The sequence below is a fragment of the Aegilops tauschii genome, chromosome 1 (assembly GCF_002575655.3).
Source record: "Aegilops tauschii subsp. strangulata cultivar AL8/78 chromosome 1, Aet v6.0, whole genome shotgun sequence".
NCBI classification, from domain to species: Eukaryota; Viridiplantae; Streptophyta; class Magnoliopsida; order Poales; family Poaceae; genus Aegilops; species Aegilops tauschii.
Window position 1 is genome coordinate 33,775,372 of NC_053035.3, and position 22,766 is coordinate 33,798,137.

General features: G+C 50.5%; 55 non-coding genes across 55 annotated transcripts; all 55 read left to right on the top strand.

Moving 5' to 3' along the window:
- Positions 1–185: 185 nt before the first annotated feature.
- Positions 186–304, top strand: LOC141039468 (5S ribosomal RNA). Its single transcript, XR_012200397.1, has one exon. It is a non-coding gene; the product is annotated as a 5S ribosomal RNA (ribosomal RNA).
- Positions 305–606: 302 nt separating this feature from the next.
- Positions 607–725, top strand: LOC141039741 (5S ribosomal RNA). Its single transcript, XR_012200671.1, has one exon. It is a non-coding gene; the product is annotated as a 5S ribosomal RNA (ribosomal RNA).
- Positions 726–1,027: 302 nt separating this feature from the next.
- LOC141039883 (5S ribosomal RNA) lies at positions 1,028–1,146 on the top strand. The gene has a single exon (XR_012200816.1). It is a non-coding gene; the product is annotated as a 5S ribosomal RNA (ribosomal RNA).
- A 301-nt stretch (positions 1,147–1,447) lies between these two features.
- On the top strand, positions 1,448–1,566 carry LOC141039573 (5S ribosomal RNA). Its single transcript, XR_012200502.1, has one exon. It is a non-coding gene; the product is annotated as a 5S ribosomal RNA (ribosomal RNA).
- A 301-nt stretch (positions 1,567–1,867) lies between these two features.
- On the top strand, positions 1,868–1,986 carry LOC141039435 (5S ribosomal RNA). The gene has a single exon (XR_012200364.1). It is a non-coding gene; the product is annotated as a 5S ribosomal RNA (ribosomal RNA).
- A 300-nt stretch (positions 1,987–2,286) lies between these two features.
- On the top strand, positions 2,287–2,405 carry LOC141039884 (5S ribosomal RNA). The gene has a single exon (XR_012200817.1). It is a non-coding gene; the product is annotated as a 5S ribosomal RNA (ribosomal RNA).
- A 301-nt stretch (positions 2,406–2,706) lies between these two features.
- On the top strand, positions 2,707–2,825 carry LOC141039783 (5S ribosomal RNA). Its single transcript, XR_012200716.1, has one exon. It is a non-coding gene; the product is annotated as a 5S ribosomal RNA (ribosomal RNA).
- Positions 2,826–3,127: 302 nt separating this feature from the next.
- On the top strand, positions 3,128–3,246 carry LOC141039436 (5S ribosomal RNA). Its single transcript, XR_012200365.1, has one exon. It is a non-coding gene; the product is annotated as a 5S ribosomal RNA (ribosomal RNA).
- A 301-nt stretch (positions 3,247–3,547) lies between these two features.
- On the top strand, positions 3,548–3,665 carry LOC141039969 (5S ribosomal RNA). The gene has a single exon (XR_012200902.1). It is a non-coding gene; the product is annotated as a 5S ribosomal RNA (ribosomal RNA).
- Positions 3,666–3,950: 285 nt separating this feature from the next.
- Positions 3,951–4,069, top strand: LOC141040113 (5S ribosomal RNA). Its single transcript, XR_012201043.1, has one exon. It is a non-coding gene; the product is annotated as a 5S ribosomal RNA (ribosomal RNA).
- A 111-nt stretch (positions 4,070–4,180) lies between these two features.
- On the top strand, positions 4,181–4,299 carry LOC141039823 (5S ribosomal RNA). The gene has a single exon (XR_012200756.1). It is a non-coding gene; the product is annotated as a 5S ribosomal RNA (ribosomal RNA).
- A 302-nt stretch (positions 4,300–4,601) lies between these two features.
- Positions 4,602–4,720, top strand: LOC141039358 (5S ribosomal RNA). Its single transcript, XR_012200287.1, has one exon. It is a non-coding gene; the product is annotated as a 5S ribosomal RNA (ribosomal RNA).
- Positions 4,721–5,021: 301 nt separating this feature from the next.
- Positions 5,022–5,140, top strand: LOC141040114 (5S ribosomal RNA). The gene has a single exon (XR_012201044.1). It is a non-coding gene; the product is annotated as a 5S ribosomal RNA (ribosomal RNA).
- Positions 5,141–5,251: 111 nt separating this feature from the next.
- On the top strand, positions 5,252–5,370 carry LOC141039528 (5S ribosomal RNA). Its single transcript, XR_012200457.1, has one exon. It is a non-coding gene; the product is annotated as a 5S ribosomal RNA (ribosomal RNA).
- Positions 5,371–5,672: 302 nt separating this feature from the next.
- LOC141039638 (5S ribosomal RNA) lies at positions 5,673–5,791 on the top strand. Its single transcript, XR_012200568.1, has one exon. It is a non-coding gene; the product is annotated as a 5S ribosomal RNA (ribosomal RNA).
- A 301-nt stretch (positions 5,792–6,092) lies between these two features.
- Positions 6,093–6,210, top strand: LOC141040026 (5S ribosomal RNA). Its single transcript, XR_012200957.1, has one exon. It is a non-coding gene; the product is annotated as a 5S ribosomal RNA (ribosomal RNA).
- Positions 6,211–6,512: 302 nt separating this feature from the next.
- Positions 6,513–6,631, top strand: LOC141039847 (5S ribosomal RNA). The gene has a single exon (XR_012200780.1). It is a non-coding gene; the product is annotated as a 5S ribosomal RNA (ribosomal RNA).
- A 302-nt stretch (positions 6,632–6,933) lies between these two features.
- LOC141039678 (5S ribosomal RNA) lies at positions 6,934–7,052 on the top strand. The gene has a single exon (XR_012200608.1). It is a non-coding gene; the product is annotated as a 5S ribosomal RNA (ribosomal RNA).
- Positions 7,053–7,353: 301 nt separating this feature from the next.
- Positions 7,354–7,471, top strand: LOC141039954 (5S ribosomal RNA). The gene has a single exon (XR_012200887.1). It is a non-coding gene; the product is annotated as a 5S ribosomal RNA (ribosomal RNA).
- A 301-nt stretch (positions 7,472–7,772) lies between these two features.
- LOC141039667 (5S ribosomal RNA) lies at positions 7,773–7,890 on the top strand. The gene has a single exon (XR_012200597.1). It is a non-coding gene; the product is annotated as a 5S ribosomal RNA (ribosomal RNA).
- A 301-nt stretch (positions 7,891–8,191) lies between these two features.
- On the top strand, positions 8,192–8,310 carry LOC141039611 (5S ribosomal RNA). Its single transcript, XR_012200541.1, has one exon. It is a non-coding gene; the product is annotated as a 5S ribosomal RNA (ribosomal RNA).
- A 295-nt stretch (positions 8,311–8,605) lies between these two features.
- LOC141039361 (5S ribosomal RNA) lies at positions 8,606–8,724 on the top strand. The gene has a single exon (XR_012200290.1). It is a non-coding gene; the product is annotated as a 5S ribosomal RNA (ribosomal RNA).
- A 301-nt stretch (positions 8,725–9,025) lies between these two features.
- Positions 9,026–9,144, top strand: LOC141040048 (5S ribosomal RNA). The gene has a single exon (XR_012200979.1). It is a non-coding gene; the product is annotated as a 5S ribosomal RNA (ribosomal RNA).
- Positions 9,145–9,439: 295 nt separating this feature from the next.
- Positions 9,440–9,558, top strand: LOC141040407 (5S ribosomal RNA). The gene has a single exon (XR_012201310.1). It is a non-coding gene; the product is annotated as a 5S ribosomal RNA (ribosomal RNA).
- Positions 9,559–9,859: 301 nt separating this feature from the next.
- LOC141039958 (5S ribosomal RNA) lies at positions 9,860–9,977 on the top strand. The gene has a single exon (XR_012200891.1). It is a non-coding gene; the product is annotated as a 5S ribosomal RNA (ribosomal RNA).
- A 302-nt stretch (positions 9,978–10,279) lies between these two features.
- LOC141039900 (5S ribosomal RNA) lies at positions 10,280–10,398 on the top strand. The gene has a single exon (XR_012200833.1). It is a non-coding gene; the product is annotated as a 5S ribosomal RNA (ribosomal RNA).
- A 302-nt stretch (positions 10,399–10,700) lies between these two features.
- Positions 10,701–10,819, top strand: LOC141039831 (5S ribosomal RNA). The gene has a single exon (XR_012200764.1). It is a non-coding gene; the product is annotated as a 5S ribosomal RNA (ribosomal RNA).
- Positions 10,820–11,121: 302 nt separating this feature from the next.
- LOC141039965 (5S ribosomal RNA) lies at positions 11,122–11,240 on the top strand. Its single transcript, XR_012200898.1, has one exon. It is a non-coding gene; the product is annotated as a 5S ribosomal RNA (ribosomal RNA).
- Positions 11,241–11,540: 300 nt separating this feature from the next.
- On the top strand, positions 11,541–11,659 carry LOC141039568 (5S ribosomal RNA). The gene has a single exon (XR_012200497.1). It is a non-coding gene; the product is annotated as a 5S ribosomal RNA (ribosomal RNA).
- A 301-nt stretch (positions 11,660–11,960) lies between these two features.
- LOC141039776 (5S ribosomal RNA) lies at positions 11,961–12,079 on the top strand. Its single transcript, XR_012200708.1, has one exon. It is a non-coding gene; the product is annotated as a 5S ribosomal RNA (ribosomal RNA).
- Positions 12,080–12,380: 301 nt separating this feature from the next.
- Positions 12,381–12,499, top strand: LOC141039549 (5S ribosomal RNA). Its single transcript, XR_012200478.1, has one exon. It is a non-coding gene; the product is annotated as a 5S ribosomal RNA (ribosomal RNA).
- Positions 12,500–12,800: 301 nt separating this feature from the next.
- On the top strand, positions 12,801–12,919 carry LOC141039696 (5S ribosomal RNA). Its single transcript, XR_012200627.1, has one exon. It is a non-coding gene; the product is annotated as a 5S ribosomal RNA (ribosomal RNA).
- A 301-nt stretch (positions 12,920–13,220) lies between these two features.
- LOC141040409 (5S ribosomal RNA) lies at positions 13,221–13,339 on the top strand. Its single transcript, XR_012201312.1, has one exon. It is a non-coding gene; the product is annotated as a 5S ribosomal RNA (ribosomal RNA).
- A 301-nt stretch (positions 13,340–13,640) lies between these two features.
- On the top strand, positions 13,641–13,758 carry LOC141039959 (5S ribosomal RNA). The gene has a single exon (XR_012200892.1). It is a non-coding gene; the product is annotated as a 5S ribosomal RNA (ribosomal RNA).
- A 302-nt stretch (positions 13,759–14,060) lies between these two features.
- Positions 14,061–14,179, top strand: LOC141040022 (5S ribosomal RNA). Its single transcript, XR_012200954.1, has one exon. It is a non-coding gene; the product is annotated as a 5S ribosomal RNA (ribosomal RNA).
- Positions 14,180–14,481: 302 nt separating this feature from the next.
- Positions 14,482–14,600, top strand: LOC141039832 (5S ribosomal RNA). Its single transcript, XR_012200765.1, has one exon. It is a non-coding gene; the product is annotated as a 5S ribosomal RNA (ribosomal RNA).
- A 302-nt stretch (positions 14,601–14,902) lies between these two features.
- On the top strand, positions 14,903–15,021 carry LOC141039966 (5S ribosomal RNA). Its single transcript, XR_012200899.1, has one exon. It is a non-coding gene; the product is annotated as a 5S ribosomal RNA (ribosomal RNA).
- Positions 15,022–15,321: 300 nt separating this feature from the next.
- LOC141039569 (5S ribosomal RNA) lies at positions 15,322–15,440 on the top strand. The gene has a single exon (XR_012200498.1). It is a non-coding gene; the product is annotated as a 5S ribosomal RNA (ribosomal RNA).
- Positions 15,441–15,741: 301 nt separating this feature from the next.
- LOC141039777 (5S ribosomal RNA) lies at positions 15,742–15,860 on the top strand. Its single transcript, XR_012200709.1, has one exon. It is a non-coding gene; the product is annotated as a 5S ribosomal RNA (ribosomal RNA).
- Positions 15,861–16,161: 301 nt separating this feature from the next.
- LOC141039550 (5S ribosomal RNA) lies at positions 16,162–16,280 on the top strand. The gene has a single exon (XR_012200479.1). It is a non-coding gene; the product is annotated as a 5S ribosomal RNA (ribosomal RNA).
- Positions 16,281–16,581: 301 nt separating this feature from the next.
- LOC141039697 (5S ribosomal RNA) lies at positions 16,582–16,700 on the top strand. Its single transcript, XR_012200628.1, has one exon. It is a non-coding gene; the product is annotated as a 5S ribosomal RNA (ribosomal RNA).
- Positions 16,701–17,001: 301 nt separating this feature from the next.
- LOC141040410 (5S ribosomal RNA) lies at positions 17,002–17,120 on the top strand. Its single transcript, XR_012201313.1, has one exon. It is a non-coding gene; the product is annotated as a 5S ribosomal RNA (ribosomal RNA).
- A 301-nt stretch (positions 17,121–17,421) lies between these two features.
- On the top strand, positions 17,422–17,539 carry LOC141039960 (5S ribosomal RNA). The gene has a single exon (XR_012200893.1). It is a non-coding gene; the product is annotated as a 5S ribosomal RNA (ribosomal RNA).
- Positions 17,540–17,841: 302 nt separating this feature from the next.
- On the top strand, positions 17,842–17,960 carry LOC141039901 (5S ribosomal RNA). Its single transcript, XR_012200834.1, has one exon. It is a non-coding gene; the product is annotated as a 5S ribosomal RNA (ribosomal RNA).
- A 302-nt stretch (positions 17,961–18,262) lies between these two features.
- Positions 18,263–18,381, top strand: LOC141039834 (5S ribosomal RNA). Its single transcript, XR_012200766.1, has one exon. It is a non-coding gene; the product is annotated as a 5S ribosomal RNA (ribosomal RNA).
- A 302-nt stretch (positions 18,382–18,683) lies between these two features.
- On the top strand, positions 18,684–18,802 carry LOC141039967 (5S ribosomal RNA). Its single transcript, XR_012200900.1, has one exon. It is a non-coding gene; the product is annotated as a 5S ribosomal RNA (ribosomal RNA).
- A 300-nt stretch (positions 18,803–19,102) lies between these two features.
- On the top strand, positions 19,103–19,221 carry LOC120972016 (5S ribosomal RNA). The gene has a single exon (XR_005766405.1). It is a non-coding gene; the product is annotated as a 5S ribosomal RNA (ribosomal RNA).
- A 301-nt stretch (positions 19,222–19,522) lies between these two features.
- Positions 19,523–19,641, top strand: LOC120972039 (5S ribosomal RNA). Its single transcript, XR_005766428.1, has one exon. It is a non-coding gene; the product is annotated as a 5S ribosomal RNA (ribosomal RNA).
- Positions 19,642–19,942: 301 nt separating this feature from the next.
- LOC120972015 (5S ribosomal RNA) lies at positions 19,943–20,061 on the top strand. Its single transcript, XR_005766404.1, has one exon. It is a non-coding gene; the product is annotated as a 5S ribosomal RNA (ribosomal RNA).
- A 301-nt stretch (positions 20,062–20,362) lies between these two features.
- On the top strand, positions 20,363–20,481 carry LOC120972033 (5S ribosomal RNA). The gene has a single exon (XR_005766422.1). It is a non-coding gene; the product is annotated as a 5S ribosomal RNA (ribosomal RNA).
- Positions 20,482–20,782: 301 nt separating this feature from the next.
- Positions 20,783–20,901, top strand: LOC120972002 (5S ribosomal RNA). Its single transcript, XR_005766391.1, has one exon. It is a non-coding gene; the product is annotated as a 5S ribosomal RNA (ribosomal RNA).
- A 301-nt stretch (positions 20,902–21,202) lies between these two features.
- LOC120971960 (5S ribosomal RNA) lies at positions 21,203–21,320 on the top strand. The gene has a single exon (XR_005766353.1). It is a non-coding gene; the product is annotated as a 5S ribosomal RNA (ribosomal RNA).
- Positions 21,321–21,622: 302 nt separating this feature from the next.
- On the top strand, positions 21,623–21,741 carry LOC120971959 (5S ribosomal RNA). The gene has a single exon (XR_005766352.2). It is a non-coding gene; the product is annotated as a 5S ribosomal RNA (ribosomal RNA).
- Positions 21,742–22,043: 302 nt separating this feature from the next.
- On the top strand, positions 22,044–22,162 carry LOC120971974 (5S ribosomal RNA). The gene has a single exon (XR_005766367.2). It is a non-coding gene; the product is annotated as a 5S ribosomal RNA (ribosomal RNA).
- A 302-nt stretch (positions 22,163–22,464) lies between these two features.
- Positions 22,465–22,583, top strand: LOC120971946 (5S ribosomal RNA). The gene has a single exon (XR_005766339.2). It is a non-coding gene; the product is annotated as a 5S ribosomal RNA (ribosomal RNA).
- The last annotated feature ends 183 nt before the right edge of the window (positions 22,584–22,766 follow it).

The window sequence follows — 22,766 nt, forward strand, 5'->3', positions numbered from 1 at the left end:
CGCGTCTAGCGGTGGCAAGCGTGTTCTGAAAGGGGTCGAAACCATGGTAAATAGGCACTGGTGCGGTTGAACCGTGGTAAAACTCGTCTCCGTAGTTGAGCGGGAGCGGCCAAAGAGTGTGCAATCGTGTGTGTAGTGGAGCTGGGAGGGGCAAGCATAAGGGACGAAGACGGGGGTAACATGTCGGATGCGATCATACCAGCACTAAAGCACCGGATCCCTTCAGAACTCCGAAGTTAAGCGTGCTTGGGCGAGAGTAGTACTAGGATGGGTGACCTCCTGGGAAGTCCTTGTGTTGCATTCCCTTTTTAATTTTTTTTGCGCGGCGTGCAAAACAGAACGCGCGAGCGCGACGTATGTTTAGCACGTTTTATTATTTTGCACGTTTACGGTAAGTTTTAGCTCGCTGCTCATTATTCACGCGTCTAGCGGCGGCAAGCGTGTTCTGAAAGGGGTCGAAACGATGGTAAATAGGCACTGGTGCGGTTGAACCGTGGTAAAACTCGTCTCCGTAGTTGAGCGGGAGCGGCCAAAGGAATGTGCAATCGTGTGTGTAGTGGAGCTGGGAGGGGCAAGCATAAGGGACGAAGACGGGGATAACATGTCGGATGCGATCATACCAGCGTTAAACCACCGGATCCCATCAGAACTCCGAAGTTAAGCGTGCTTGGGCGAGAGTAGTACTAGGATGGGTGACCTCCTGGGAAGTCCTCGTGTTGCACCCCCTTTTTAATTTTTTTTGCGCTGCGTGCAAAACAAAACGCACGTGCGCGACATATGTTTAGCACGTTTTATTATTTTGCACGTTTACGGTAAGTTTTAGCTCGCTGCTCATTATTCCCGCGTCTAGCGGCGGCAAGCGTGTTCTGAAAGGGGTCGAAACCATGGTAAATAGGCACTGGTGTGGTTGAACCGTGGTAAAACCCGTCTCCGTAGTTGAGCGGGAGCGGCCAAAGGAATGTGCAATCGTGTGTGTAGTGGAGCTGGGAGGGGCAAGCATAAGGGACGAAGACGGGGGTAACATGTCGGATGCGATCATACCAGCACTAAAGCACCGGATCCCATCAAAACTCTGAAGTTAAGCGTGCTTGGGCGAGAGTAGTACTAGGATGGGTGACCTCCTGGGAAGTCCTCGTGTTGCAATCCCTTTTTAATTTTTTTGCGCCGCGTGCAAAACAAAACGCACGTGCGCGACATATGTTTAGCATGTTTTATTATTTTGCACGTTTACGGTAAGTTTTAGCTCGCTGCTCATCATTCACGCGTCTAGCGGCGGAAAGCGAGTTCTGAAAGCGGTCGAAACCATGGTAAATAGGCACTGGTGCGGTTGAACCGTGGTAAAACTCGTCTCCGTAGTTGAGCGGGAGACGCCAAAGGAATGTGCAATCATGTGTGTAGTGGAGCTGGGAGGGGCAAGCATAAGGGACGAAGACGGGGGTAACATGTCGGATGCGATCATACCAGCACTAAAGCACCGGATCCCTTCAGAACTCCGAAGTTAAGCGTGCTTGGGCGAGAGTAGTACTAGGATGGGTGACCTCCTGGGAAGTCCTCGTGTTGTATTCCCTTTTTAATTTTTTTGCGCCGCGTGCAAAACAAAACGCACGTGCGCGACATATGTTTAGCACGTTTTATTATTTTGCACGTTTACGGTAAGTTTTAGCTCGCTGCTCATTATTCACGCGTCTAGAGGCGGCAATCGTGTTCTGAAAGGGGTAGAAACCATGGTAAATAGGCACTGGTGCGGTTGAACCGTGGTAAAACTCGTCTCCGTAGTTGAGCGGGAGCGGCCAGAGGAATGTGCAATCGTGTGTGTAGTGGAGCTGGGAGGGGCAAGCACAAGGGACGAAGACGGGGGTAACATGTCGGATGCGATCATACCAGCACTAAAGCACCGGATCCCATCTGAACTCCGAAGTTAAGCGTGCTTGGGCGAGAGTAGTACTAGGATGGCTGACCTCCTGGGAAGTCCTCGTGTTGCATTCCCTTTTTAATTTTTTTGCGCCGCGTGCAAAACAAAACGCACGTGCGCGACATATGTTTAGCATGTTTTATTATTTTGCACGTTTACGGTAAGTTTTAGCTCGCTGCTCATTATTCACGCGCCTAGCGGCCGCAAGCGTGTTCTGAAAGGGGTCGAAACCATGGTAAATAGGCACTGGTGCGGTTGAACCGTGGTAAAACTCGTCTCCGTAGTTGAGCGGGAGCGGCCAAAGGAATGTGCAATCGTGTGTGTAGTGGAGCTGGGAGGGGCAAGCATAAGGGACGAAGACGGGGTAACATGTCGGATGCGATCATACCAGCACTAAAGCACCGGATCCCATCAAAACTCTGAAGTTAAGCGTGCTTGGGCGAGAGTAGTACTAGGATGGGTGACCTCCTGGGAAGTCCTCGTGTTGCAATCCCTTTTTAATTTTTTTGCGCCGCGTGCAAAACAAAACGCACGTGCGCGACATATGTTTAGCATGTTTTATTATTTTGCACGTTTACGGTAAGTTTTAGCTCGCTGCTCATCATTCACGCGTCTAGCGGCGGCAAGCGAGTTCTGAAAGCGGTCGAAACCATGGTAAATAGGCACTGGTGCGGTTGAACCGTGGTAAAACTCGTCTCCGTAGTTGAGCGGGAGACGCCAAAGGAATGTGCAATCATGTGTGTAGTGGAGCTGGGAGGGGCAAGCATAAGGGACGAAGACGGGGGTAACATGTCGGATGCGATCATACCAGCACTAAAGCACCGGATCCCTTCAGAACTCCGAAGTTAAGCGTGTTTGGGCGAGAGTAGTACTAGGATGGGTGACCTCCTGGGAAGTCCTCGTGTTGTATTCCCTTTTTAATTTTTTTTGCGCCGCGTGCAAAACAAAACGCACGTGCGCGACATATGTTTAGCACGTTTTATTATTTTGCACGTTTACGGTAAGTTTTAGCTCGCTGCTCATTATTCACGCGTCTAGAGGCGGCAATCGTGTTCTGAAAGGGGTAGAAACCATGGTAAATAGGCACTGGTGCGGTTGAACCGTGGTAAAACTCGTCTCCGTAGTTGAGCGGGAGCGGCCAGAGGAATGTGCAATCGTGTGTGTAGTGGAGCTGGGAGGGGCAAGCACAAGGGACGAAGACGGGGGTAACATGTCGGATGCGATCATACCAGCACTAAAGCACCGGATCCCATCTGAACTCCGAAGTTAAGCGTGCTTGGGCGAGAGTAGTACTAGGATGGCTGACCTCCTGGGAAGTCCTCGTGTTGCATTCCCTTTTTAATTTTTTTGCGCCGCGTGCAAAACAAAACGCACGTGCGCGACATATGTTTAGCACGTTTTATTATTTTGCACGTTTACGGTAAGTTTTAGCTCGCTGCTCATTATTCACGCGCCTAGCGGCCGCAAGCGTGTTCTGAAAGGGGTCGAAACCATGGTAAATAGGCACTGGTGCGGTTGAACCGTGGTAAAACTCGTCTCCGTAGTTGAGCGGGAGCGGCCAAAGGAATGTGCAATCGTGTGTGTAGTGGAGCTGGGAGGGGCAAGCATAAGGGACGAAGATGGGGGTAACATGTCGGATGCGATCTACCAGCACTAAAGCACCGGATCCCATCAGAACTCCGAAGTTAAGCGTGCTTGGGCGAGAGTAGTACTAGGATGGGTGACCTCCTGGGAAGTCCTAGTGTTGCATTCCCTTTTTAATTTTTTTTGCGCCGCGTGCAAAACAAAACGCACGTGCACGACATATGTTTAGCACGTTTACGGTAAGTTTTAGCTCGCTGCTCATTATTCACGCGTCTAGCGGCGGCAAGCGTGTTCTGAAAGGGGTCGAAACCATGATAAATAGTCACTGGTGCGGTTGAACCGTGGTAAAACTCGTCTCCATAGTTGAGCGGGAGCGGCCAAAGGAATGTGCAATCGTGTGTGTAGTGGAGCTGGGAGGGGCAAGCATAAGCGACGAAGACGGGGGAAACATGTCGGATGCGATCATACCAGCACTAAAGCACCGGATCCCATCAGAACTCCGAAGTTAAGCGTGCTTGGGCGAGAGTAGTACTAGGATGGGTGACCTCCTGGGAAGTCCTGCGGTTGAACTGTGGTAAAACTCGTCTCCGTAGTTGAGCGGTAGCGGCCAAAGGAATGTGCTATCGTGTGTGTAGTGGAGCTGGGAGGGGCAAGCATAAGGGACGAAGACGGGGGTAACATGTCGGATGTGATCATACCAGCACTAAAGCACCGGATCCCATCAGAACTCTGAAGTTAAGCGTGCTTGGGCGAGAGTAGTTCTAGGTTGGGTGACCTCCTGGGAAGTCCTCGTGTCGCATTCCCTTTTTAATTTTTTTTGCGCCGCGTGCAAAACAAAACGCACGTGCGCGACATATGTTTAGCACGTTTTATTATTTTGCACGTTTACGGTAAGTTTTAGCTCGCTGCTCATTATTCCCGCGTCTAGCGGCGACAAGCGTGTTCTGAAAGGGGTCGAAACCATGGTAAATAGGCACTGGTGTGGTTGAACCTTGGTAAAACCCGTCTCCGTAGTTGAGCGGGAGCGGCCAAAGGAATGTGCGATCGTGTGTGTAGTGGAGCTGGGAGGGGCAAGCATAAGGGACGAAGACGGGGGTAACATGTCGGATGCGATCATACCAGCACTAAAGCACCAGATCCCATCTGAACTCCGAAGTTAAGCGTGCTTGGGCGAGAGTAGTACTAGGATGGGTGACCTCCTGGGAAGTCCTCGTGTTGCATTCCCTTTTTAATTTTTTTGCGCCGCGTGCAAAACAAAACGCACGTGCGCGACATATGTTTAGCACGTTTTATTATTTTGCACGTTTACGGTAAGTTTTAGCTCGCTGCTCATTATTCCTGCGTCTAGCGGCGGCAAGCGTGTTCTGAAAGGGGTCGAAACCATGGTAAATAGGCACTGGTGCGGTTGAACCGTGGTAAAACTCGTCTCCGTAGTTGAGCGGGAGCGGCCAAAGGAATGTGCAATCGTGTGTGTAGTGGAGCTGCGAGGGGCAAGCATAAGCGACGAAGACGGGGGAAACATGTCGGATGCGATCATACCAGCACTAAAGCACCGGATCCCATCAGAACTCCGAAGTTAAGCGTGCTTGGGCGAGAGTAGTACTAGGATGGGTGACCTCCTGGGAAGTCCTGCGGTTGAACTGTGGTAAAACTCGTCTCCGTAGTTGAGCGGTAGCGGCCAAAGGAATGTGCTATCGTGTGTGTAGTGGAGCTGGGAGGGGCAAGCATAAGGGACGAAGACGGGGGTAACATGTCGGATGTGATCATACCAGCACTAAAGCACCGGATCCCATCAGAACTCTGAAGTTAAGCGTGCTTGGGCGAGAGTAGTACTAGGTTGGGTGACCTCCTGGGAAGTCCTCGTGTCGCATTCCCTTTTTAATTTTTTTTGCGCCGCGTGCAAAACAAAACGCACGTGCGCGACATATGTTTAGCACGTTTTATTATTTTGCACGTTGACGGTAAGTTTTAGCTCGCTGCTCATTATTCCCGCGTCTAGCGGCGACAAGCGTGTTCTGAAAGGGGTCGAAACCATGGTAAATAGGCACTGGTGTGGTTGAACCTTGGTAAAACCCGTCTCCGTAGTTGAGCGGGAGCGGCCAAAGGAATGTGCGATCGTGTGTGTAGTGGAGCTGGGAGGGGCAAGCATAAGGGACGAAGACGGGGGTAACATGTCGGATGCGATCATACCAGCACTAAAGCACCGGATCCCATCTGAACTCCGAAGTTAAGCTTGCTTGGGCGAGAGTAGTACTAGGATGGGTGACCTACTGGGAAGTCCTCGTGTTGCATTCCCTTTTTAATTTTTTTGCGCCGCGTGCAAAACAAAACGCACGTGCGCGACATATGTTTAGCACGTTTTATTATTTTGCACGTTTACGGTAAGTTTTAGCTCGCTGCTCATTATTCACGCGCCTAGCGGCGGCAAGCGTGTTCTGAAAGGGGTCGAAACCATGGTAAATAGGCACTGGTGCGGTTGAACCGTGGTAAAACTAGTCTCCGTGGTTGAGCGGGAGCGGCCAAAGGAATGTGCAATCGTGTGTGTAGTGGAGCTGGGAGGGGCAAGCATAAGGGATGAAGACGGGGGTAACATATCGGATGCGATCGTACCAGCACTAAAGCACCGGATCCCATCAGAACTCTGAAGTTAAACGTGCTTGGGCGAGAGTAGTACTAGGATGGTGACCTCCTGGGAAGTCCTCGTGTTGCATTCCCTTTTTAATTTTTTCTGCGCCGCGTGCAAAACAAAACGCACGTGCGCGACATATGTTTAGCATGTTTTACTATTTTGCACCTTTACGGTAAGTTTTAGCTCGCTGCTGATTATTCACGCGGCTAGCGGCGGCAAGCGTGTTCTGAAAGTGGTCGAAACCATGGTAAATAGGCACTGGTGCGGTTGAACGGTGGTAAAACACGTCTCCGTGGTTGAGCGGGAGCGACCAAAGGAATGTGCAATCGTGTGTGTAGTGGAGCTGGGTGGGGCAAGCATAAGGGACGAAGACGGGGGTAACATGTCGGATGCGATCGTACCAGCACTAAAGCACCGGATCCCATCAGAACTCCGAAGTCAAGCGTGCTTGGGCGAGAGTAGTACTAGGATGGGAGACCTCCTGGGAAGTCCTCGTGTTACATTCCCTTTTTAATTTTTTTTGCGCCGCGTGCAAAACAAAACGCACGTGCGCCACATATGTTTAGCACTTTTTATTATTTTGCACGTTTACGGTAAGTTTTAGCTCGCTGCTCATTATTCACGCGTCTAGCGGCGGCAAGCGTGTTCTGAAAGGGGCCGAATCCATGGTAAATAGGCACTGGTGCGGTTGAACCGTGGTAAAACTCGTCTCCGTGGTTGAGCGGGAGCGGCCAACGAAATGTGCAATCATGTGTGTAGTGGAGCTAGGAGGGGCAAGCGTAAGGGACGAAGACGGGGGTAACATGTCGAATGCGATCATACTAGCACTAAAGCACCGGATCCCATCAGAACTCCGAAGTTAAGCGTGCTTGGGCGAGAGTAGTACAAGGATGGGTGACCACCTGGGAAGTACTCGTGTTGCATTCCCTTTTTAATTTTTTTGTGCCGCATGCAAAACAAAACGCACGTGCGGGACATATGTTTAGCACGTTTTATTATTTTGCACGTTTATGGTAAGTTTTAGCTCGCTGCTCATTATTCACGCGTCTAGCGGCGGCAAGCGTGTTCTGAAAGGGGTCGAAACCATGGTAAATAGGCACTGGTGCGGTTGAACCGTGGTAAAACTTGTCTCCGTAGTTGAGCGGGAGCGGCCAAAGGAATGTGCAATCGTGTGTGTAGTGGAGCTGGGAGGGGCAAGCATAAGGGACGAAGACGGGGGTAAGATGTCGGATGCGATCATACCAGCACTAAAGCACCGGATCCCATCAGAACTCCGAAGTTAAGCGTGCTTTGGCGAGAGTAGTACTAGGATGGTGACCTCCTGGGAAGTCCTCGTGTTGCATTCCCTTTTTAATTTTTTTGCGCCGCGTGCAAAACAAAACGCACGTGCGCGACATATGTTTAGCACGTTTTATTATTTTGCACGTTTACGGTAAGTTTTAGCTCGCTGCTCATTATTCCTGCGTCTAGCGGCGGCAAGCGTGTTCTGAAAGGGGTCGAAACCATGCTAAATAGGCACTGGTGCGGTTGAACCGTGGTAAAACTCGTCTCCGTAGTTGAGCGGGAGCGGCCAAAGGAATGTGCAATCGTGTGTGTAGTGGAGCTGGGAGGGGCAAGCATAGGGGACGAAGACGGGGGGAACATGTGGGATGCGATCATACCAGCACTAAAGCACGGATCCCATCAGAACTCCGAAGTTAAGCGTGCTTGGGCGAGAGTAGTACTAGGATGGGTGACCTCCTGGGAAGTCCTCGTGTTGCATTCCTTTTTAATTTTTTTTGCGCCGCGTGCAAAACAAAACGCACGTGCGCGACATATCTTTAGCATGTTTTATTATTTTGCACGTTTACGGTATGTTTTAGCTCGCTGCTTATCATTCACGCGTCTAGCGACGGCAAGTGAGTTCTGAAAGCGGTCGAAACCATGGTAAATAGGCACTGGTGCGGTTGAACCGTGGTAAAACTCGTCTCCGTAGTTGAGCGGGAGACGCCAAAGGAATGTGCAATCATGTGTGTAGTGGAGCTGGGAGGGGCAAGCATAAGGGACGAAGACGGGGGTAACATGTCGGATGCGATCATACCAGCACTAAAGCACCGGATCCCTTCAGAACTCCGAAGTTAAGCGTGCTTGGGCGAGAGTAGTACTAGGATGGGTGACCTCCTGAGAAGTCCTCGTGTTGTATTCCCTTTTTAATTTTTTTTGCGCCGCGTGCAAAACACGTGCGCGACATATGTTTAGCACGTTTTATTATTTTGCACGTCTACGGTAAGTTTTAGCTCGCTGCTCATTATTCACGCGTCTAGAGGCGGCAATCGTGTTCTGAAAGGGGTCGAAACCATGGTAAATACGCACTGGTGCGGTTGAACCGTGATAAAACTCGTCTCCGTAGTTGAGCGGGAGCGGCCAGAGGAATGTGCAATCGTGTGTGTAGTGGAGCTGGGAGGGGCAAGCACAAGGGAAGAAGACGCGGGTAACATGTCGGATGCGATCATACCAGCACTAAAGCACCGGATCCCATCTGAACTCCGAAGTTAAGCGTGCTTGGGCGAGAGTAGTACTAGGACGGGTGACCTCCTGGGAAGTCCTCGTGTTGCATTCCCTTTTTAATTTTTTTGCGCCGCGTGCAAAACAAAACGCACGTGCGCGACATATGTTTAGCACGTTTTATTATTTTGCACGTTTACGGTAAGTTTTAGCTCGCTGCTCATTATTCACGCGTCTAGCGGCGGCAAGCGTGTTCTGAAAGGGGTCGAAACCATGGTAAATAGGCACTGGTGCGGTTGAACCGTGGTAAAACTCGTCTCCGTAGTTGAGCGGGAGACGCCAAAGGAATGTGCAATCATGTGTGTAGTGGAGCTGGGAGGGGCAAGCATAAGGGACGAAGACGGGGGTAACATGTCGGATGCGATCATACCAGCACTAAAGCACCGGATCCCTTCAGAACTACGAAGTTAAGCGTGCTTGGGCGAGAGTAGTACTAGGATGGGTGACCTCCTTGGAAGTCCTCGTGTTGTATTCCCTTTTTAATTTTTTTTGCGCCGCGTGCAAAACACGTGCGCGACATATGTTTAGCACGTTTTATTATTTTGCACGTCTACGGTAAGTTTTAGCTCGCTGCTCATTATTCACGCGTCTAGAGGCGGCAATCGTGTTCTGAAAGGGGTCGAAACCATGGTAAATACGCACTGGTGCGGTTGAACCGTGATAAAACTCGTCTCCGTAGTTGAGCGGGAGCGGCCAGAGGAATGTGCAATCGTGTGTGTAGTGGAGCTGGGAGGGGCAAGCACAAGGGACGAAGACGGGGGTAACATGTCGGATGCGATCATACCAGCACTAAAGCACCGGATCCCATCTGAACTCCGAAGTTAAGCGTGCTTGGGCGAGAGTAGTACTAGGATGGGTGACCTCCTGGGAAGTCCTCGTGTTGCATTCCCTTTTTAATTTTTTTGCGCCGCGTGCAAAACAAAACGCACGTGCGCGACATATGTTTAGCACGTTTTATTATTTTGCACGTTTACGGTAAGTTTTAGCTCGCTGCTCATTATTCACGCGCCTAGCGGCCGCAAGCGTGTTCTGAAAGGGGTCGAAACCATGGTAAATAGGCACTGGTGCGGTTGAACCGTGGTAAAACTAGTCTCCGTGGTTGAGCAGGAGCGGCCAAAGGAATGTGCAATCGTGTGTGTAGTGGAGCTGGGAGGGGCAAGCATAAGGGATGAAGACGGGGGTAACATATCGGATGCGATCGTACCAGCACTAAAGCACCGGATCCCATCAGAACTCTGAAGTTAAGCGTGCTTGGGCGAGAGTAGTACTAGGATGGTGACCTCCTGGGAAGTCCTCGTGTTGCATTCCCTTTTTAATTTTTTCTGCTCCGCGTGCAAAACAAAACGCACGTGCGCGACATATGTTTAGCACGTTTTACTATTTTGCACGTTTACGGCAAGTTTTAGCTCGCTGCTGATTATTCACGCGGCTAGCGGCGGCAAGCGTGTTCTGAAAGTGGTCGAAACCATGGTAAATAGGCACTGGTGCGGTTGAACCGTGGTAAAACACGTCTTCGTGGTTGAGCGGGAGCGGCCAAAGGAATGTGCAATCGTGTGTGTAGTGGAGCTGGGAGGGGCAAGCATAAGGGACGAAGACGGGGGTAACATGTCGGATGCGATCATACCAGCACTAAAGCACCGGATCCCATCAGAACTCCGAAGTCAAGCGTGCTTGGGCGAGAGTAGTACTAGGATGGGTGACCTCCTGGGAAGTCCTCATGTTACATTCCCTTTTTAATTTTTTTTGCGCCGCGTGCAAAACAAAACGCACGTGCGCCACATATGTTTAGCACTTTTTATTATTTTGCACGTTTACGGTAAGTTTTAGCTCGCTGCTCATTATTCACGCGTCTAGCGGCGGCAAGCGTGTTCTGAAAGGGGCCGAATCCATGGTAAATAGGCACTAGTGCGGTTGAACCGTGGTAAAACTCGTCTCCGTGGTTGAGCGGGAGCGGCCAACGAAATGTGCAATCATGTGTGTAGTGGAGCTAGGAGGGGCAAGCATAAGGGACGAAGACGGGGGTAACATGTTGAATGCGATCATACTAGCACTAAAGCACCGGATCCCATCAGAACTCCGAAGTTAAGCGTGCTTGGGCGAGAGTAGTACAAGGATGGGTTACCACCTGGGAAGTACTCGTGTTGCATTCCCTTTTTAATTTTTTTTGCGCCGCATGCAAAACAAAACGCACGTGCGGGACATATGTTTAGCACGTTTTATTATTTTGCACGTTTATGGTAAGTTTTAGCTCGCTGCTCATTATTCACGCGTCTAGCGGCGGCAAGCGTGTTCTGAAAGGGGTCGAAACCATGGTAAATAGGCACTGGTGCGGTTGAACTGTGGTAAAACTCGTCTCCGTAGTTGAGCGGGAGCGGCCAAAGGAATGTGCAATCGTGTGTGTAGTGGAGCTAGGAGGGGCAAGCATAAGGGACGAAGACGGGGGTAACATGTCGGATGCGATCATACCAGCACTAAAGCACCGGATCCCATCAGAACTCCGAAGTTAAGCGTGCTTCGGCGACAGTAGTACTAGGATGGGTGACCTCCTGGGAAGTCCTCGTGTTGCATTCCCTTTTTAATTTTTTTGCGCCGCGTGCAAAACAAAACGCACGTGAGCGACATATGTTTCGCACGTTTTATTATTTTGCACGTTTACGGTAAGTTTTAGCTCGCTGCTCATTATTCACGCGTCCAGCGGCGGCAAGCGTGTTCTGAAAGGGGTCGAAACCATGGTAAATAGGCACTGGTGCGGTTGAACCGTGGTAAAACTCGTCTCCGTGGTTGAGCGGGAGCGGCCAAAGGAATGTGCAATCGTGTGTGTAGTGGAGCTGGGAGGGCAAGCATAAGAGACGAAGACGGGGGTAACATGTCTGATGCGATCATACCAGCACTAAAGCACCGGATCCCATCAGAACTTCGAAGTTAAGCGTGCTTGGGCGAGAGTAGTACTAGGATGGGTGACCTCCTGGGAAGTCCTCGTGTTGCATTCCCTTTTTAATTTTTTTGGGCCGCGTGCAAAACAAAACGCACGTGAGCGACATATGTTTCGCACGTTTTATTATTTTGCATGTTTACGGTAAGTTTTAGCTCGCTGCTCATTATTCACGCGTCCAGCGGCGGCAAGCGTGTTCTGAAAGGGGTCGAAACAATGGTAAATAGGCACTGGTGCGGTTGAACCGTGGTAAAACTCGTCTCCGTGGTTGAGCGGGAGCGGCCAAAGGAATGTGCAATCGTGTGTGTAGTGGAGCTGGGAGGGGCAAGCATAAGAGACGAAGACGGGGGTAACATGTTTGATGCGATCATACCAGCACTAAAGCACCGGATCCCATCAGAACTTTGAAGTTAAGCGTGCTTGGGCGAGAGTAGTACTAGGATGGGTGACCTCCTGGGAAGTCCTCGTGTTGCATTCCCTTTTTAATTTTTTTTGCGCCGCGTGCAAAACAAAACGCACGTGCGCGACGTATGTTTAGCACGTTTTATTATTTTGCACGTTTACGGTAAGTTTTAGCTCGCTGCTCATCATTCACGCGTCTAGCGGCGGCAAGCGTGTTCTGAAAGGGGTCGAAACCATGGTAAATAGGCACTGGTGCGGTTGAACCATGGTAAAACTCGTCTCCGTAGTTGAGCGGGAGCGGCCAAAGAGTGTTCAATCGTGTGTGTAGTGGAGCTGGGAGGGGCAAGCATAAGGGACGAAGACGGGGGTAACATGTCGGATGCGATCGTACCAGCACTAAAGCACCGGATCCCATGAGAACTCCGAAGTTAAGCGTGCTTGGGCGAGAGTAGTACTAGGATGGGTGACCTCCTGGGAAGTCCTCGTGTTGCATTCCTTTTTTAATTTTTTTTGCGCCGCGTGCAAAACAAAACGCACGTGCGCGACATATGTTTAGCACGTTTTATTATTTTGCACGTTTACGGTAAGTTTTAGCTCGCTGCTCATCATTCACGCGGCTAGCGGCGGCAAGCATGTTCTGAAAGGGTCGAAACCATGGTAAATAGGCACTGGTGCGGTTGAACCGTGGTAAAACTCTTCTGCGTAGTTGAGCGGGAGCGGCCAGAGGAATGTGCAATCGTGTGTGTAGTGGAGCTGGGAGGGGCAAGCATAAGGGACGAAGTCGGGGGTAACATGTTGGATGCGATCATACCAGCACTAAAGCACCGGATCCCATCAGAACTCCGAAGTTAAGCGTGCTTCGGCGAGAGTAGTACTAGGTTGGGTGACCTCCTGGGAAGTCCTCGTGTTGCATTCCCTTTTTAATTTTTTTGCGCCACGTGCAAAACAAAACGCACGTGCGCGACATATGTTTAGCACGTTTTATTATTTTGCACGTCTACGGTAAGTTTTAGCTCGCTGCTCATTATTCACGCGTCTAGAGGCGGCAATCGTGTTCTGAAAGGGGTCGAAACCATGGTAAATACGCACTGGTGCGGTTGAACCGTGATAAAACTCGTCTCCGTAGTTGAGCGGGAGCGGCCAGAGGAATGTGCAATCGTGTGTGTAGTGGAGCTGGGAGGGGCAAGCACAAGGGACGAAGACGGGGGTAACATGTCGGATGCGATCATACCAGCACTAAAGCACCGGATCCCATCTGAACTCCGAAGTTAAGCGTGCTTGGGCGAGAGTAGTACTAGGATGGGTGACCTCCTGGGAAGTCCTCGTGTTGCATTCCCTTTTTAATTTTTTTGCGCCGCGTGCAAAACAAAACGCACGTGCGCGACATATGTTTAGCACGTTTTATTATTTTGCACGTTTACGGTAAGTTTTAGCTCGCTGCTCATTATTCACGCGCCTAGCGGCGGCAAGCGTGTTCTGAAAGGGGTCGAAACCATGGTAAATAGGCACTGGTGCGGTTGAACCGTGGTAAAACTAGTCTCCGTGGTTGAGCAGGAGCGGCCAAAGGAATGTGCAATCGTGTGTGTAGTGGAGCTGGGAGGGGCAAGCATAAGGGATGAAGACGGGGGTAACATATCGGATGCGATCGTACCAGCACTAAAGCACCGGATCCCATCAGAACTCTGAAGTTAAGCGTGCTTGGGCGAGAGTAGTACTAGGATGGTGACCTCCTGGGAAGTCCTCGTGTTGCATTCCCTTTTTAATTTTTTCTGCTCCGCGTGCAAAACAAAACGCACGTGCGCGACATATGTTTAGCACGTTTTACTATTTTGCACGTTTACGGCAAGTTTTAGCTCGCTGCTGATTATTCACGCGGCTAGCGGCGGCAAGCGTGTTCTGAAAGTGGTCGAAACCATGGTAAATAGGCACTGGTGCGGTTGAACCGTGGTAAAACACGTCTTCGTGGTTGAGCGGGAGCGACCAAAGGAATGTGCAATCGTGTGTGTAGTGGAGCTGGGAGGGGCAAGCATAAGGGACGAAGACGGGGGTAACATGTCGGATGCGATCGTACCAGCACTAAAGCACCGGATCCCATCAGAACTCCGAAGTCAAGCGTGCTTGGGCGAGAGTAGTACTAGGATGGGTGACCTCCTGGGAAGTCCTCATGTTACATTCCCTTTTTAATTTTTTTTGCGCCGCGTGCAAAACAAAACGCACGTGCGCCACATATGTTTAGCACTTTTTATTATTTTGCACGTTTACGGTAAGTTTTAGCTCGCTGCTCATTATTCACGCGTCTAGCGGCGGCAAGCGTGTTCTGAAAGGGGCCGAATCCATGGTAAATAGGCACTAGTGCGGTTGAACCGTGGTAAAACTCGTCTCCGTGGTTGAGCGGGAGCGGCCAACGAAATGTGCAATCATGTGTGTAGTGGAGCTAGGAGGGGCAAGCATAAGGGACGAAGACGGGGGTAACATGTTGAATGCGATCATACTAGCACTAAAGCACCGGATCCCATCAGAACTCCGAAGTTAAGCGTGCTTGGGCGAGAGTAGTACAAGGATGGGTTACCACCTGGGAAGTACTCGTGTTGCATTCCCTTTTTAATTTTTTTTGCGCCGCATGCAAAACAAAACGCACGTGCGGGACATATGTTTAGCACGTTTTATTATTTTGCACGTTTATGGTAAGTTTTAGCTCGCTGCTCATTATTCACGCGTCTAGCGGCGGCAAGCGTGTTCTGAAAGGGGTCGAAACCATGGTAAATAGGCACTGGTGCGGTTGAACTGTGGTAAAACTCGTCTCCGTAGTTGAGCGGGAGCGGCCAAAGGAATGTGCAATCGTGTGTGTAGTGGAGCTAGGAGGGGCAAGCATAAGGGACGAAGACGGGGGTAACATGTCGGATGCGATCATACCAGCACTAAAGCACCGGATCCCATCAGAACTCCGAAGTTAAGCGTGCTTCGGCGACAGTAGTACTAGGATGGGTGACCTCCTGGGAAGTCCTCGTGTTGCATTCCCTTTTTAATTTTTTTGCGCCGCGTGCAAAACAAAACGCACGTGAGCGACATATGTTTCGCACGTTTTATTATTTTGCACGTTTACGGTAAGTTTTAGCTCGCTGCTCATTATTCACGCGTCCAGCGGCGGCAAGCGTGTTCTGAAAGGGGTCGAAACCATGGTAAATAGGCACTGGTGCGGTTGAACCGTGGTAAAACTCGTCTCCGTGGTTGAGCGGGAGCGGCCAAAGGAATGTGCAATCGTGTGTGTAGTGGAGCTGGGAGGGCAAGCATAAGAGACGAAGACGGGGGTAACATGTCTGATGCGATCATACCAGCACTAAAGCACCGGATCCCATCAGAACTTCGAAGTTAAGCGTGCTTGGGCGAGAGTAGTACTAGGATGGGTGACCTCCTGGGAAGTCCTCGTGTTGCATTCCCTTTTTAATTTTTTTGGGCCGCGTGCAAAACAAAACGCACGTGAGCGACATATGTTTCGCACGTTTTATTAATTTGCACGTTTACGGTAAGTTTTAGCTCGCTGCTCATTATTCACGCGTCCAGCGGCGGCAAGCGTGTTCTGAAAGGGGTCGAAACAATGGTAAATAGGCACTGGTGCGGTTGAACCGTGGTAAAACTCGTCTCCGTGGTTGAGCGGGAGCGGCCAAAGGAATGTGCAATCGTGTGTGTAGTGGAGCTGGGAGGGGCAAGCATAAGAGACGAAGACGGGGGTAACATGTTTGATGCGATCATACCAGCACTAAAGCACCGGATCCCATCAGAACTTTGAAGTTAAGCGTGCTTGGGCGAGAGTAGTACTAGGATGGGTGACCTCCTGGGAAGTCCTCGTGTTGCATTCCCTTTTTAATTTTTTTTGCGCCGCGTGCAAAACAAAACGCACGTGCGCGACGTATGTTTAGCACGTTTTATTATTTTGCACGTTTACGGTAAGTTTTAGCTCGCTGCTCATCATTCACGCGTCTAGCGGCGGCAAGCGTGTTCTGAAAGGGGTCGAAACCATGGTAAATAGGCACTGGTGCGGTTGAACCATGGTAAAACTCGTCTCCGTAGTTGAGCGGGAGCGGCCAAAGAGTGTTCAATCGTGTGTGTAGTGGAGCTGGGAGGGGCAAGCATAAGGGACGAAGACGGGGGTAACATGTCGGATGCGATCGTACCAGCACTAAAGCACCGGATCCCATGAGAACTCCGAAGTTAAGCGTGCTTGGGCGAGAGTAGTACTAGGATGGGTGACCTCCTGGGAAGTCCTCGTGTTGCATTCCTTTTTTAATTTTTTTTGCGCCGCGTGCAAAACAAAACGCACGTGCGCGACATATGTTTAGCACGTTTTATTATTTTGCACGTTTACGGTAAGTTTTAGCTCGCTGCTCATCATTCACGCGGCTAGCGGCGGCAAGCATGTTCTGAAAGGGTCGAAACCATGGTAAATAGGCACTGGTGCGGTTGAACCGTGGTAAAACTCTTCTGCGTAGTTGAGCGGGAGCGGCCAGAGGAATGTGCAATCGTGTGTGTAGTGGAGCTGGGAGGGGCAAGCATAAGGGACGAAGTCGGGGGTAACATGTTGGATGCGATCATACCAGCACTAAAGCACCGGATCCCATCAGAACTCCGAAGTTAAGCGTGCTTCGGCGAGAGTAGTACTAGGTTGGGTGACCTCCTGGGAAGTCCTCGTGTTGCATTCCCTTTTTAATTTTTTTGCGCCACGTGCAAAACAAAACGCACGTGCGCGACATATGTTTAGCACGTTTTATTATTTTGCACGTCTACGGTAAGTTTTAGCTCGCTGCTCATTATTCACGCGTCTAGAGGCGGCAATCGTGTTCTGAAAGGGGTCGAAACCATGGTAAATACGCACTGGTGCGGTTGAACCGTGATAAAACTCGTCTCCGTAGTTGAGCGGGAGCGGCCAGAGGAATGTGCAATCGTGTGTGTAGTGGAGCTGGGAGGGGCAAGCACAAGGGACGAAGACGGGGGTAACATGTCGGATGCGATCATACCAGCACTAAAGCACCGGATCCCATCTGAACTCCGAAGTTAAGCGTGCTTGGGCGAGAGTAGTACTAGGATGGGTGACCTCCTGGGAAGTCCTCGTGTTGCATTCCCTTGTTAATTTTTTTGCGCCGCGTGCAAAACAAAACGCACGTGCGCGACATATGTTTAGCACGTTTTATTATTTTGCACGTTTACGGTAAGTTTTAGCTCGCTGCTCATTATTCACGCGCCTAGCGGCGGCAAGCGTGTTCTGAAAGGGGTCGAAACCATGGTAAATAGGCACTGGTGCGGTTGAACCGTGGTAAAACTAGTCTCCGTGGTTGAGCAGGAGCGGCCAAAGGAATGTGCAATCGTGTGTGTAGTGGAGCTGGGAGGGGCAAGCATAAGGGATGAAGACGGGGGTAACATATCGGATGCGATCGTACCAGCACTAAAGCACCGGATCCCATCAGAACTCTGAAGTTAAGCGTGCTTGGGCGAGAGTAGTACTAGGATGGTGACCTCCTGGGAAGTCCTCGTGTTGCATTCCCTTTTTAATTTTTTCTGCTCCGCGTGCAAAACAAAACGCACGTGCGCGACATATGTTTAGCACGTTTTACTATTTTGCACGTTTACGGCAAGTTTTAGCTCGCTGCTGATTATTCACGCGGCTAGCGGCGGCAAGCGTGTTCTGAAAGTGGTCGAAACCATGGTAAATAGGCACTGGTGCGGTTGAACCGTGGTAAAACACGTCTTCGTGGTTGAGCGGGAGCGGCCAAAGGAATGTGCAATCGTGTGTGTAGTGGAGCTGGGAGGGGCAAGCATAAGGGACGAAGACGGGGGTAACATGTCGGATGCGATCATACCAGCACTAAAGCACCGGATCCCATCAGAACTCCGAAGTCAAGCGTGCTTGGGCGAGAGTAGTACTAGGATGGGTGACCTCCTGGGAAGTCCTCATGTTACATTCCCTTTTTAATTTTTTTTGCGCCGCGTGCATAACAAAACGCACGTGCGCCACATATGTTTAGCACTTTTTATTATTTTGCACGTTTACGGTAAGTTTTAGCTCGCTGCTCATTATTCACGCGTCTAGCGGCGGCAAGCGTGTTCTGAAAGGGGCCGAATCCATGGTAAATAGGCACTAGTGCGGTTGAACCGTGGTAAAACTCGTCTCCGTGGTTGAGCGGGAGCGGCCAACGAAATGTGCAATCATGTGTGTAGTGGAGCTAGGAGGGGCAAGCATAAGGGACGAAGACGGGGGTAACATGTTGAATGCGATCATACTAGCACTAAAGCACCGGATCCCATCAGAACTCCGAAGTTAAGCGTGCTTGGGCGAGAGTAGTACAAGGATGGGTTACCACCTGGGAAGTACTCGTGTTGCATTCCCTTTTTAATTTTTTTTGCGCCGCATGCAAAACAAAACGCACGTGCGGGACATATGTTTAGCACGTTTTATTATTTTGCACGTTTATGGTAAGTTTTAGCTCGCTGCTCATTATTCACGCGTCTAGCGGCGGCAAGCGTGTTCTGAAAGGGGTCGAAACCATGGTAAATAGGCACTGGTGCGGTTGAACTGTGGTAAAACTCGTCTCCGTAGTTGAGCGGGAGCGGCCAAAGGAATGTGCAATCGTGTGTGTAGTGGAGCTAGGAGGGGCAAGCATAAGGGACGAAGACGGGGGTAACATGTCGGATGCGATCATACCAGCACTAAAGCACCGGATCCCATCAGAACTCCGAAGTTAAGCGTGCTTCGGCGACAGTAGTACTAGGATGGGTGACCTCCTGGGAAGTCCTCGTGTTGCATTCCCTTTTTAATTTTTTTGCGCCGCGTGCAAAACAAAACGCACGTGAGCGACATATGTTTCGCACGTTTTATTATTTTGCACGTTTACGGTAAGTTTTAGCTCGCTGCTCATTATTCACGCGTCCAGCGGCGGCAAGCGTGTTCTGAAAGGGGTCGAAACCATGGTAAATAGGCACTGGTGCGGTTGAACCGTGGTAAAACTCGTCTCCGTGGTTGAGCGGGAGCGGCCAAAGGAATGTGCAATCGTGTGTGTAGTGGAGCTGGGAGGGCAAGCATAAGAGACGAAGACGGGGGTAACATGTCTGATGCGATCATACCAGCACTAAAGCACCGGATCCCATCAGAACTTCGAAGTTAAGCGTGCTTGGGCGAGAGTAGTACTAGGATGGGTGACCTCCTGGGAAGTCCTCGTGTTGCATTCCCTTTTTAATTTTTTTGGGCCGCGTGCAAAACAAAACGCACGTGAGCGACATATGTTTCGCACGTTTTATTATTTTGCATGTTTACGGTAAGTTTTAGCTCGCTGCTCATTATTCACGCGTCCAGCGGCGGCAAGCGTGTTCTGAAAGGGGTCGAAACAATGGTAAATAGGCACTGGTGCGGTTGAACCGTGGTAAAACTCGTCTCCGTGGTTGAGCGGGAGCGGCCAAAGGAATGTGCAATCGTGTGTGTAGTGGAGCTGGGAGGGGCAAGCATAAGAGACGAAGACGGGGGTAACATGTTTGATGCGATCATACCAGCACTAAAGCACCGGATCCCATCAGAACTTTGAAGTTAAGCGTGCTTGGGCGAGAGTAGTACTAGGATGGGTGACCTCCTGGGAAGTCCTCGTGTTGCATTCCCTTTTTAATTTTTTTTGCGCCGCGTGCAAAACAAAACGCACGTGCGCGACGTATGTTTAGCACGTTTTATTATTTTGCACGTTTACGGTAAGTTTTAGCTCGCTGCTCATCATTCACGCGTCTAGCGGCGGCAAGCGTGTTCTGAAAGGGGTCGAAACCATGGTAAATAGGCACTGGTGCGGTTGAACCATGGTAAAACTCGTCTCCGTAGTTGAGCGGGAGCGGCCAAAGAGTGTTCAATCGTGTGTGTAGTGGAGCTGGGAGGGGCAAGCATAAGGGACGAAGACGGGGGTAACATGTCGGATGCGATCGTACCAGCACTAAAGCACCGGATCCCATGAGAACTCCGAAGTTAAGCGTGCTTGGGCGAGAGTAGTACTAGGATGGGTGACCTCCTGGGAAGTCCTCGTGTTGCATTCCTTTTTTAATTTTTTTTGCGCCGCGTGCAAAACAAAACGCACGTGCGCGACATATGTTTAGCACGTTTTATTATTTTGCACGTTTACGGTAAGTTTTAGCTCGCTGCTCATCATTCACGCGGCTAGCGGCGGCAAGCATGTTCTGAAAGGGTCGAAACCATGGTAAATAGGCACTGGTGCGGTTGAACCGTGGTAAAACTCTTCTGCGTAGTTGAGCGGGAGCGGCCAGAGGAATGTGCAATCGTGTGTGTAGTGGAGCTGGGAGGGGCAAGCATAAGGGACGAAGTCGGGGGTAACATGTTGGATGCGATCATACCAGCACTAAAGCACCGGATCCCATCAGAACTCCGAAGTTAAGCGTGCTTCGGCGAGAGTAGTACTAGGTTGGGTGACCTCCTGGGAAGTCCTCGTGTTGCATTCCCTTTTTAATTTTTTTGCGCCACGTGCAAAACAAAACGCACGTGCGCGACATATGTTTAGCACGTTTTATTATTTTGCACGTCTACGGTAAGTTTTAGCTCGCTGCTCATTATTCACGCGTCTAGAGGCGGCAATCGTGTTCTGAAAGGGGTCGAAACCATGGTAAATACGCACTGGTGCGGTTGAACCGTGATAAAACTCGTCTCCGTAGTTGAGCGGGAGCGGCCAGAGGAATGTGCAATCGTGTGTGTAGTGGAGCTGGGAGGGGCAAGCACAAGGGACGAAGACGGGGGTAACATGTCGGATGCGATCATACCAGCACTAAAGCACCGGATCCCATCTGAACTCCGAAGTTAAGCGTGCTTGGGCGAGAGTAGTACTAGGATGGGTGACCTCCTGGGAAGTCCTCGTGTTGCATTCCCTTTTTAATTTTTTTGCGCCGCGTGCAAAACAAAACGCACGTGCGCGACATATGTTTAGCACGTTTTATTATTTTGCACGTTTACGGTAAGTTTTAGCTCGCTGCTCATTATTCACGCGCCTAGCGGCGGCAAGCGTGTTCTGAAAGGGGTCGAAACCATGGTAAATAGGCACTGGTGCGGTTGAACCGTGGTAAAACTAGTCTCCGTGGTTGAGCAGGAGCGGCCAAAGGAATGTGCAATCGTGTGTGTAGTGGAGCTGGGAGGGGCAAGCATAAGGGATGAAGACGGGGGTAACATATCGGATGCGATCGTACCAGCACTAAAGCACCGGATCCCATCAGAACTCTGAAGTTAAGCGTGCTTGGGCGAGAGTAGTACTAGGATGGTGACCTCCTGGGAAGTCCTCGTGTTGCATTCCCTTTTTAATTTTTTCTGCTCCGCGTGCAAAACAAAACGCACGTGCGCGACATATGTTTAGCACGTTTTACTATTTTGCACGTTTACGGCAAGTTTTAGCTCGCTGCTGATTATTCACGCGGCTAGCGGCGGCAAGCGTGTTCTGAAAGTGGTCGAAACCATGGTAAATAGGCACTGGTGCGGTTGAACCGTGGTAAAACACGTCTTCGTGGTTGAGCGGGAGCGACCAAAGGAATGTGCAATCGTGTGTGTAGTGGAGCTGGGAGGGGCAAGCATAAGGGACGAAGACGGGGGTAACATGTCGGATGCGATCGTACCAGCACTAAAGCACCGGATCCCATCAGAACTCCGAAGTCAAGCGTGCTTGGGCGAGAGTAGTACTAGGATGGGTGACCTCCTGGGAAGTCCTCATGTTACATTCCCTTTTTAATTTTTTTTGCGCCGCGTGCAAAACAAAACGCACGTGCGCCACATATGTTTAGCACTTTTTATTATTTTGCACGTTTACGGTAAGTTTTAGCTCGCTGCTCATTATTCACGCGTCTAGCGGCGGCAAGCGTGTTCTGAAAGGGGCCGAATCCATGGTAAATAGGCACTAGTGCGGTTGAACCGTGGTAAAACTCGTCTCCGTGGTTGAGCGGGAGCGGCCAACGAAATGTGCAATCATGTGTGTAGTGGAGCTAGGAGGGGCAAGCATAAGGGACGAAGACGGGGGTAACATGTTGAATGCGATCATACTAGCACTAAAGCACGGGATCCCATCAGAACTCCGAAGTTAAGCGTGCTTGGGCGAGAGTAGTACAAGGATGGGTTACCACCTGGGAAGTACTCGTGTTGCATTCCCTTTTTAATTTTTTTTGCGCCGCATGCAAAACAAAACACACGTGCGGGACATATGTTTAGCACGTTTTATTATTTTGCACGTTTATGGTAAGTTTTAGCTCGCTGCTCATTATTCACGCGTCTAGCGGCGGCAAGCGTGTTCTGAAAGGGGTCGAAACCATGGTAAATAGGCACTGGTGCGGTTGAACTGTGGTCAAACTCGTCTCCGTAGTTGAGCGGGAGCGGCCAAAGGAATGTGCAATCGTGTGTGTAGTGGAGCTAGGAGGGGCAAGCATAAGGGACGAAGACGGGGGTAACATGTCGGATGCGATCATACCAGCACTAAAGCACCGGATCCCATCAGAACTCCGAAGTTAAGCGTGCTTCGGCGACAGTAGTACTAGGATGGGTGACCTCCTGGGAAGTCCTCGTGTTGCATTCCCTTTTTAATTTTTTTGCGCCGCGTGCAAAACAAAACGCACGTGAGCGACATATGTTTCGCACGTTTTATTATTTTGCACGTTTACGGTAAGTTTTAGCTCGCTGCTCATTATTCACGCGTCCAGCGGCGGCAAGCGTGTTCTGAAAGGGGTCGAAACCATGGTAAATAGGCACTGGTGCGGTT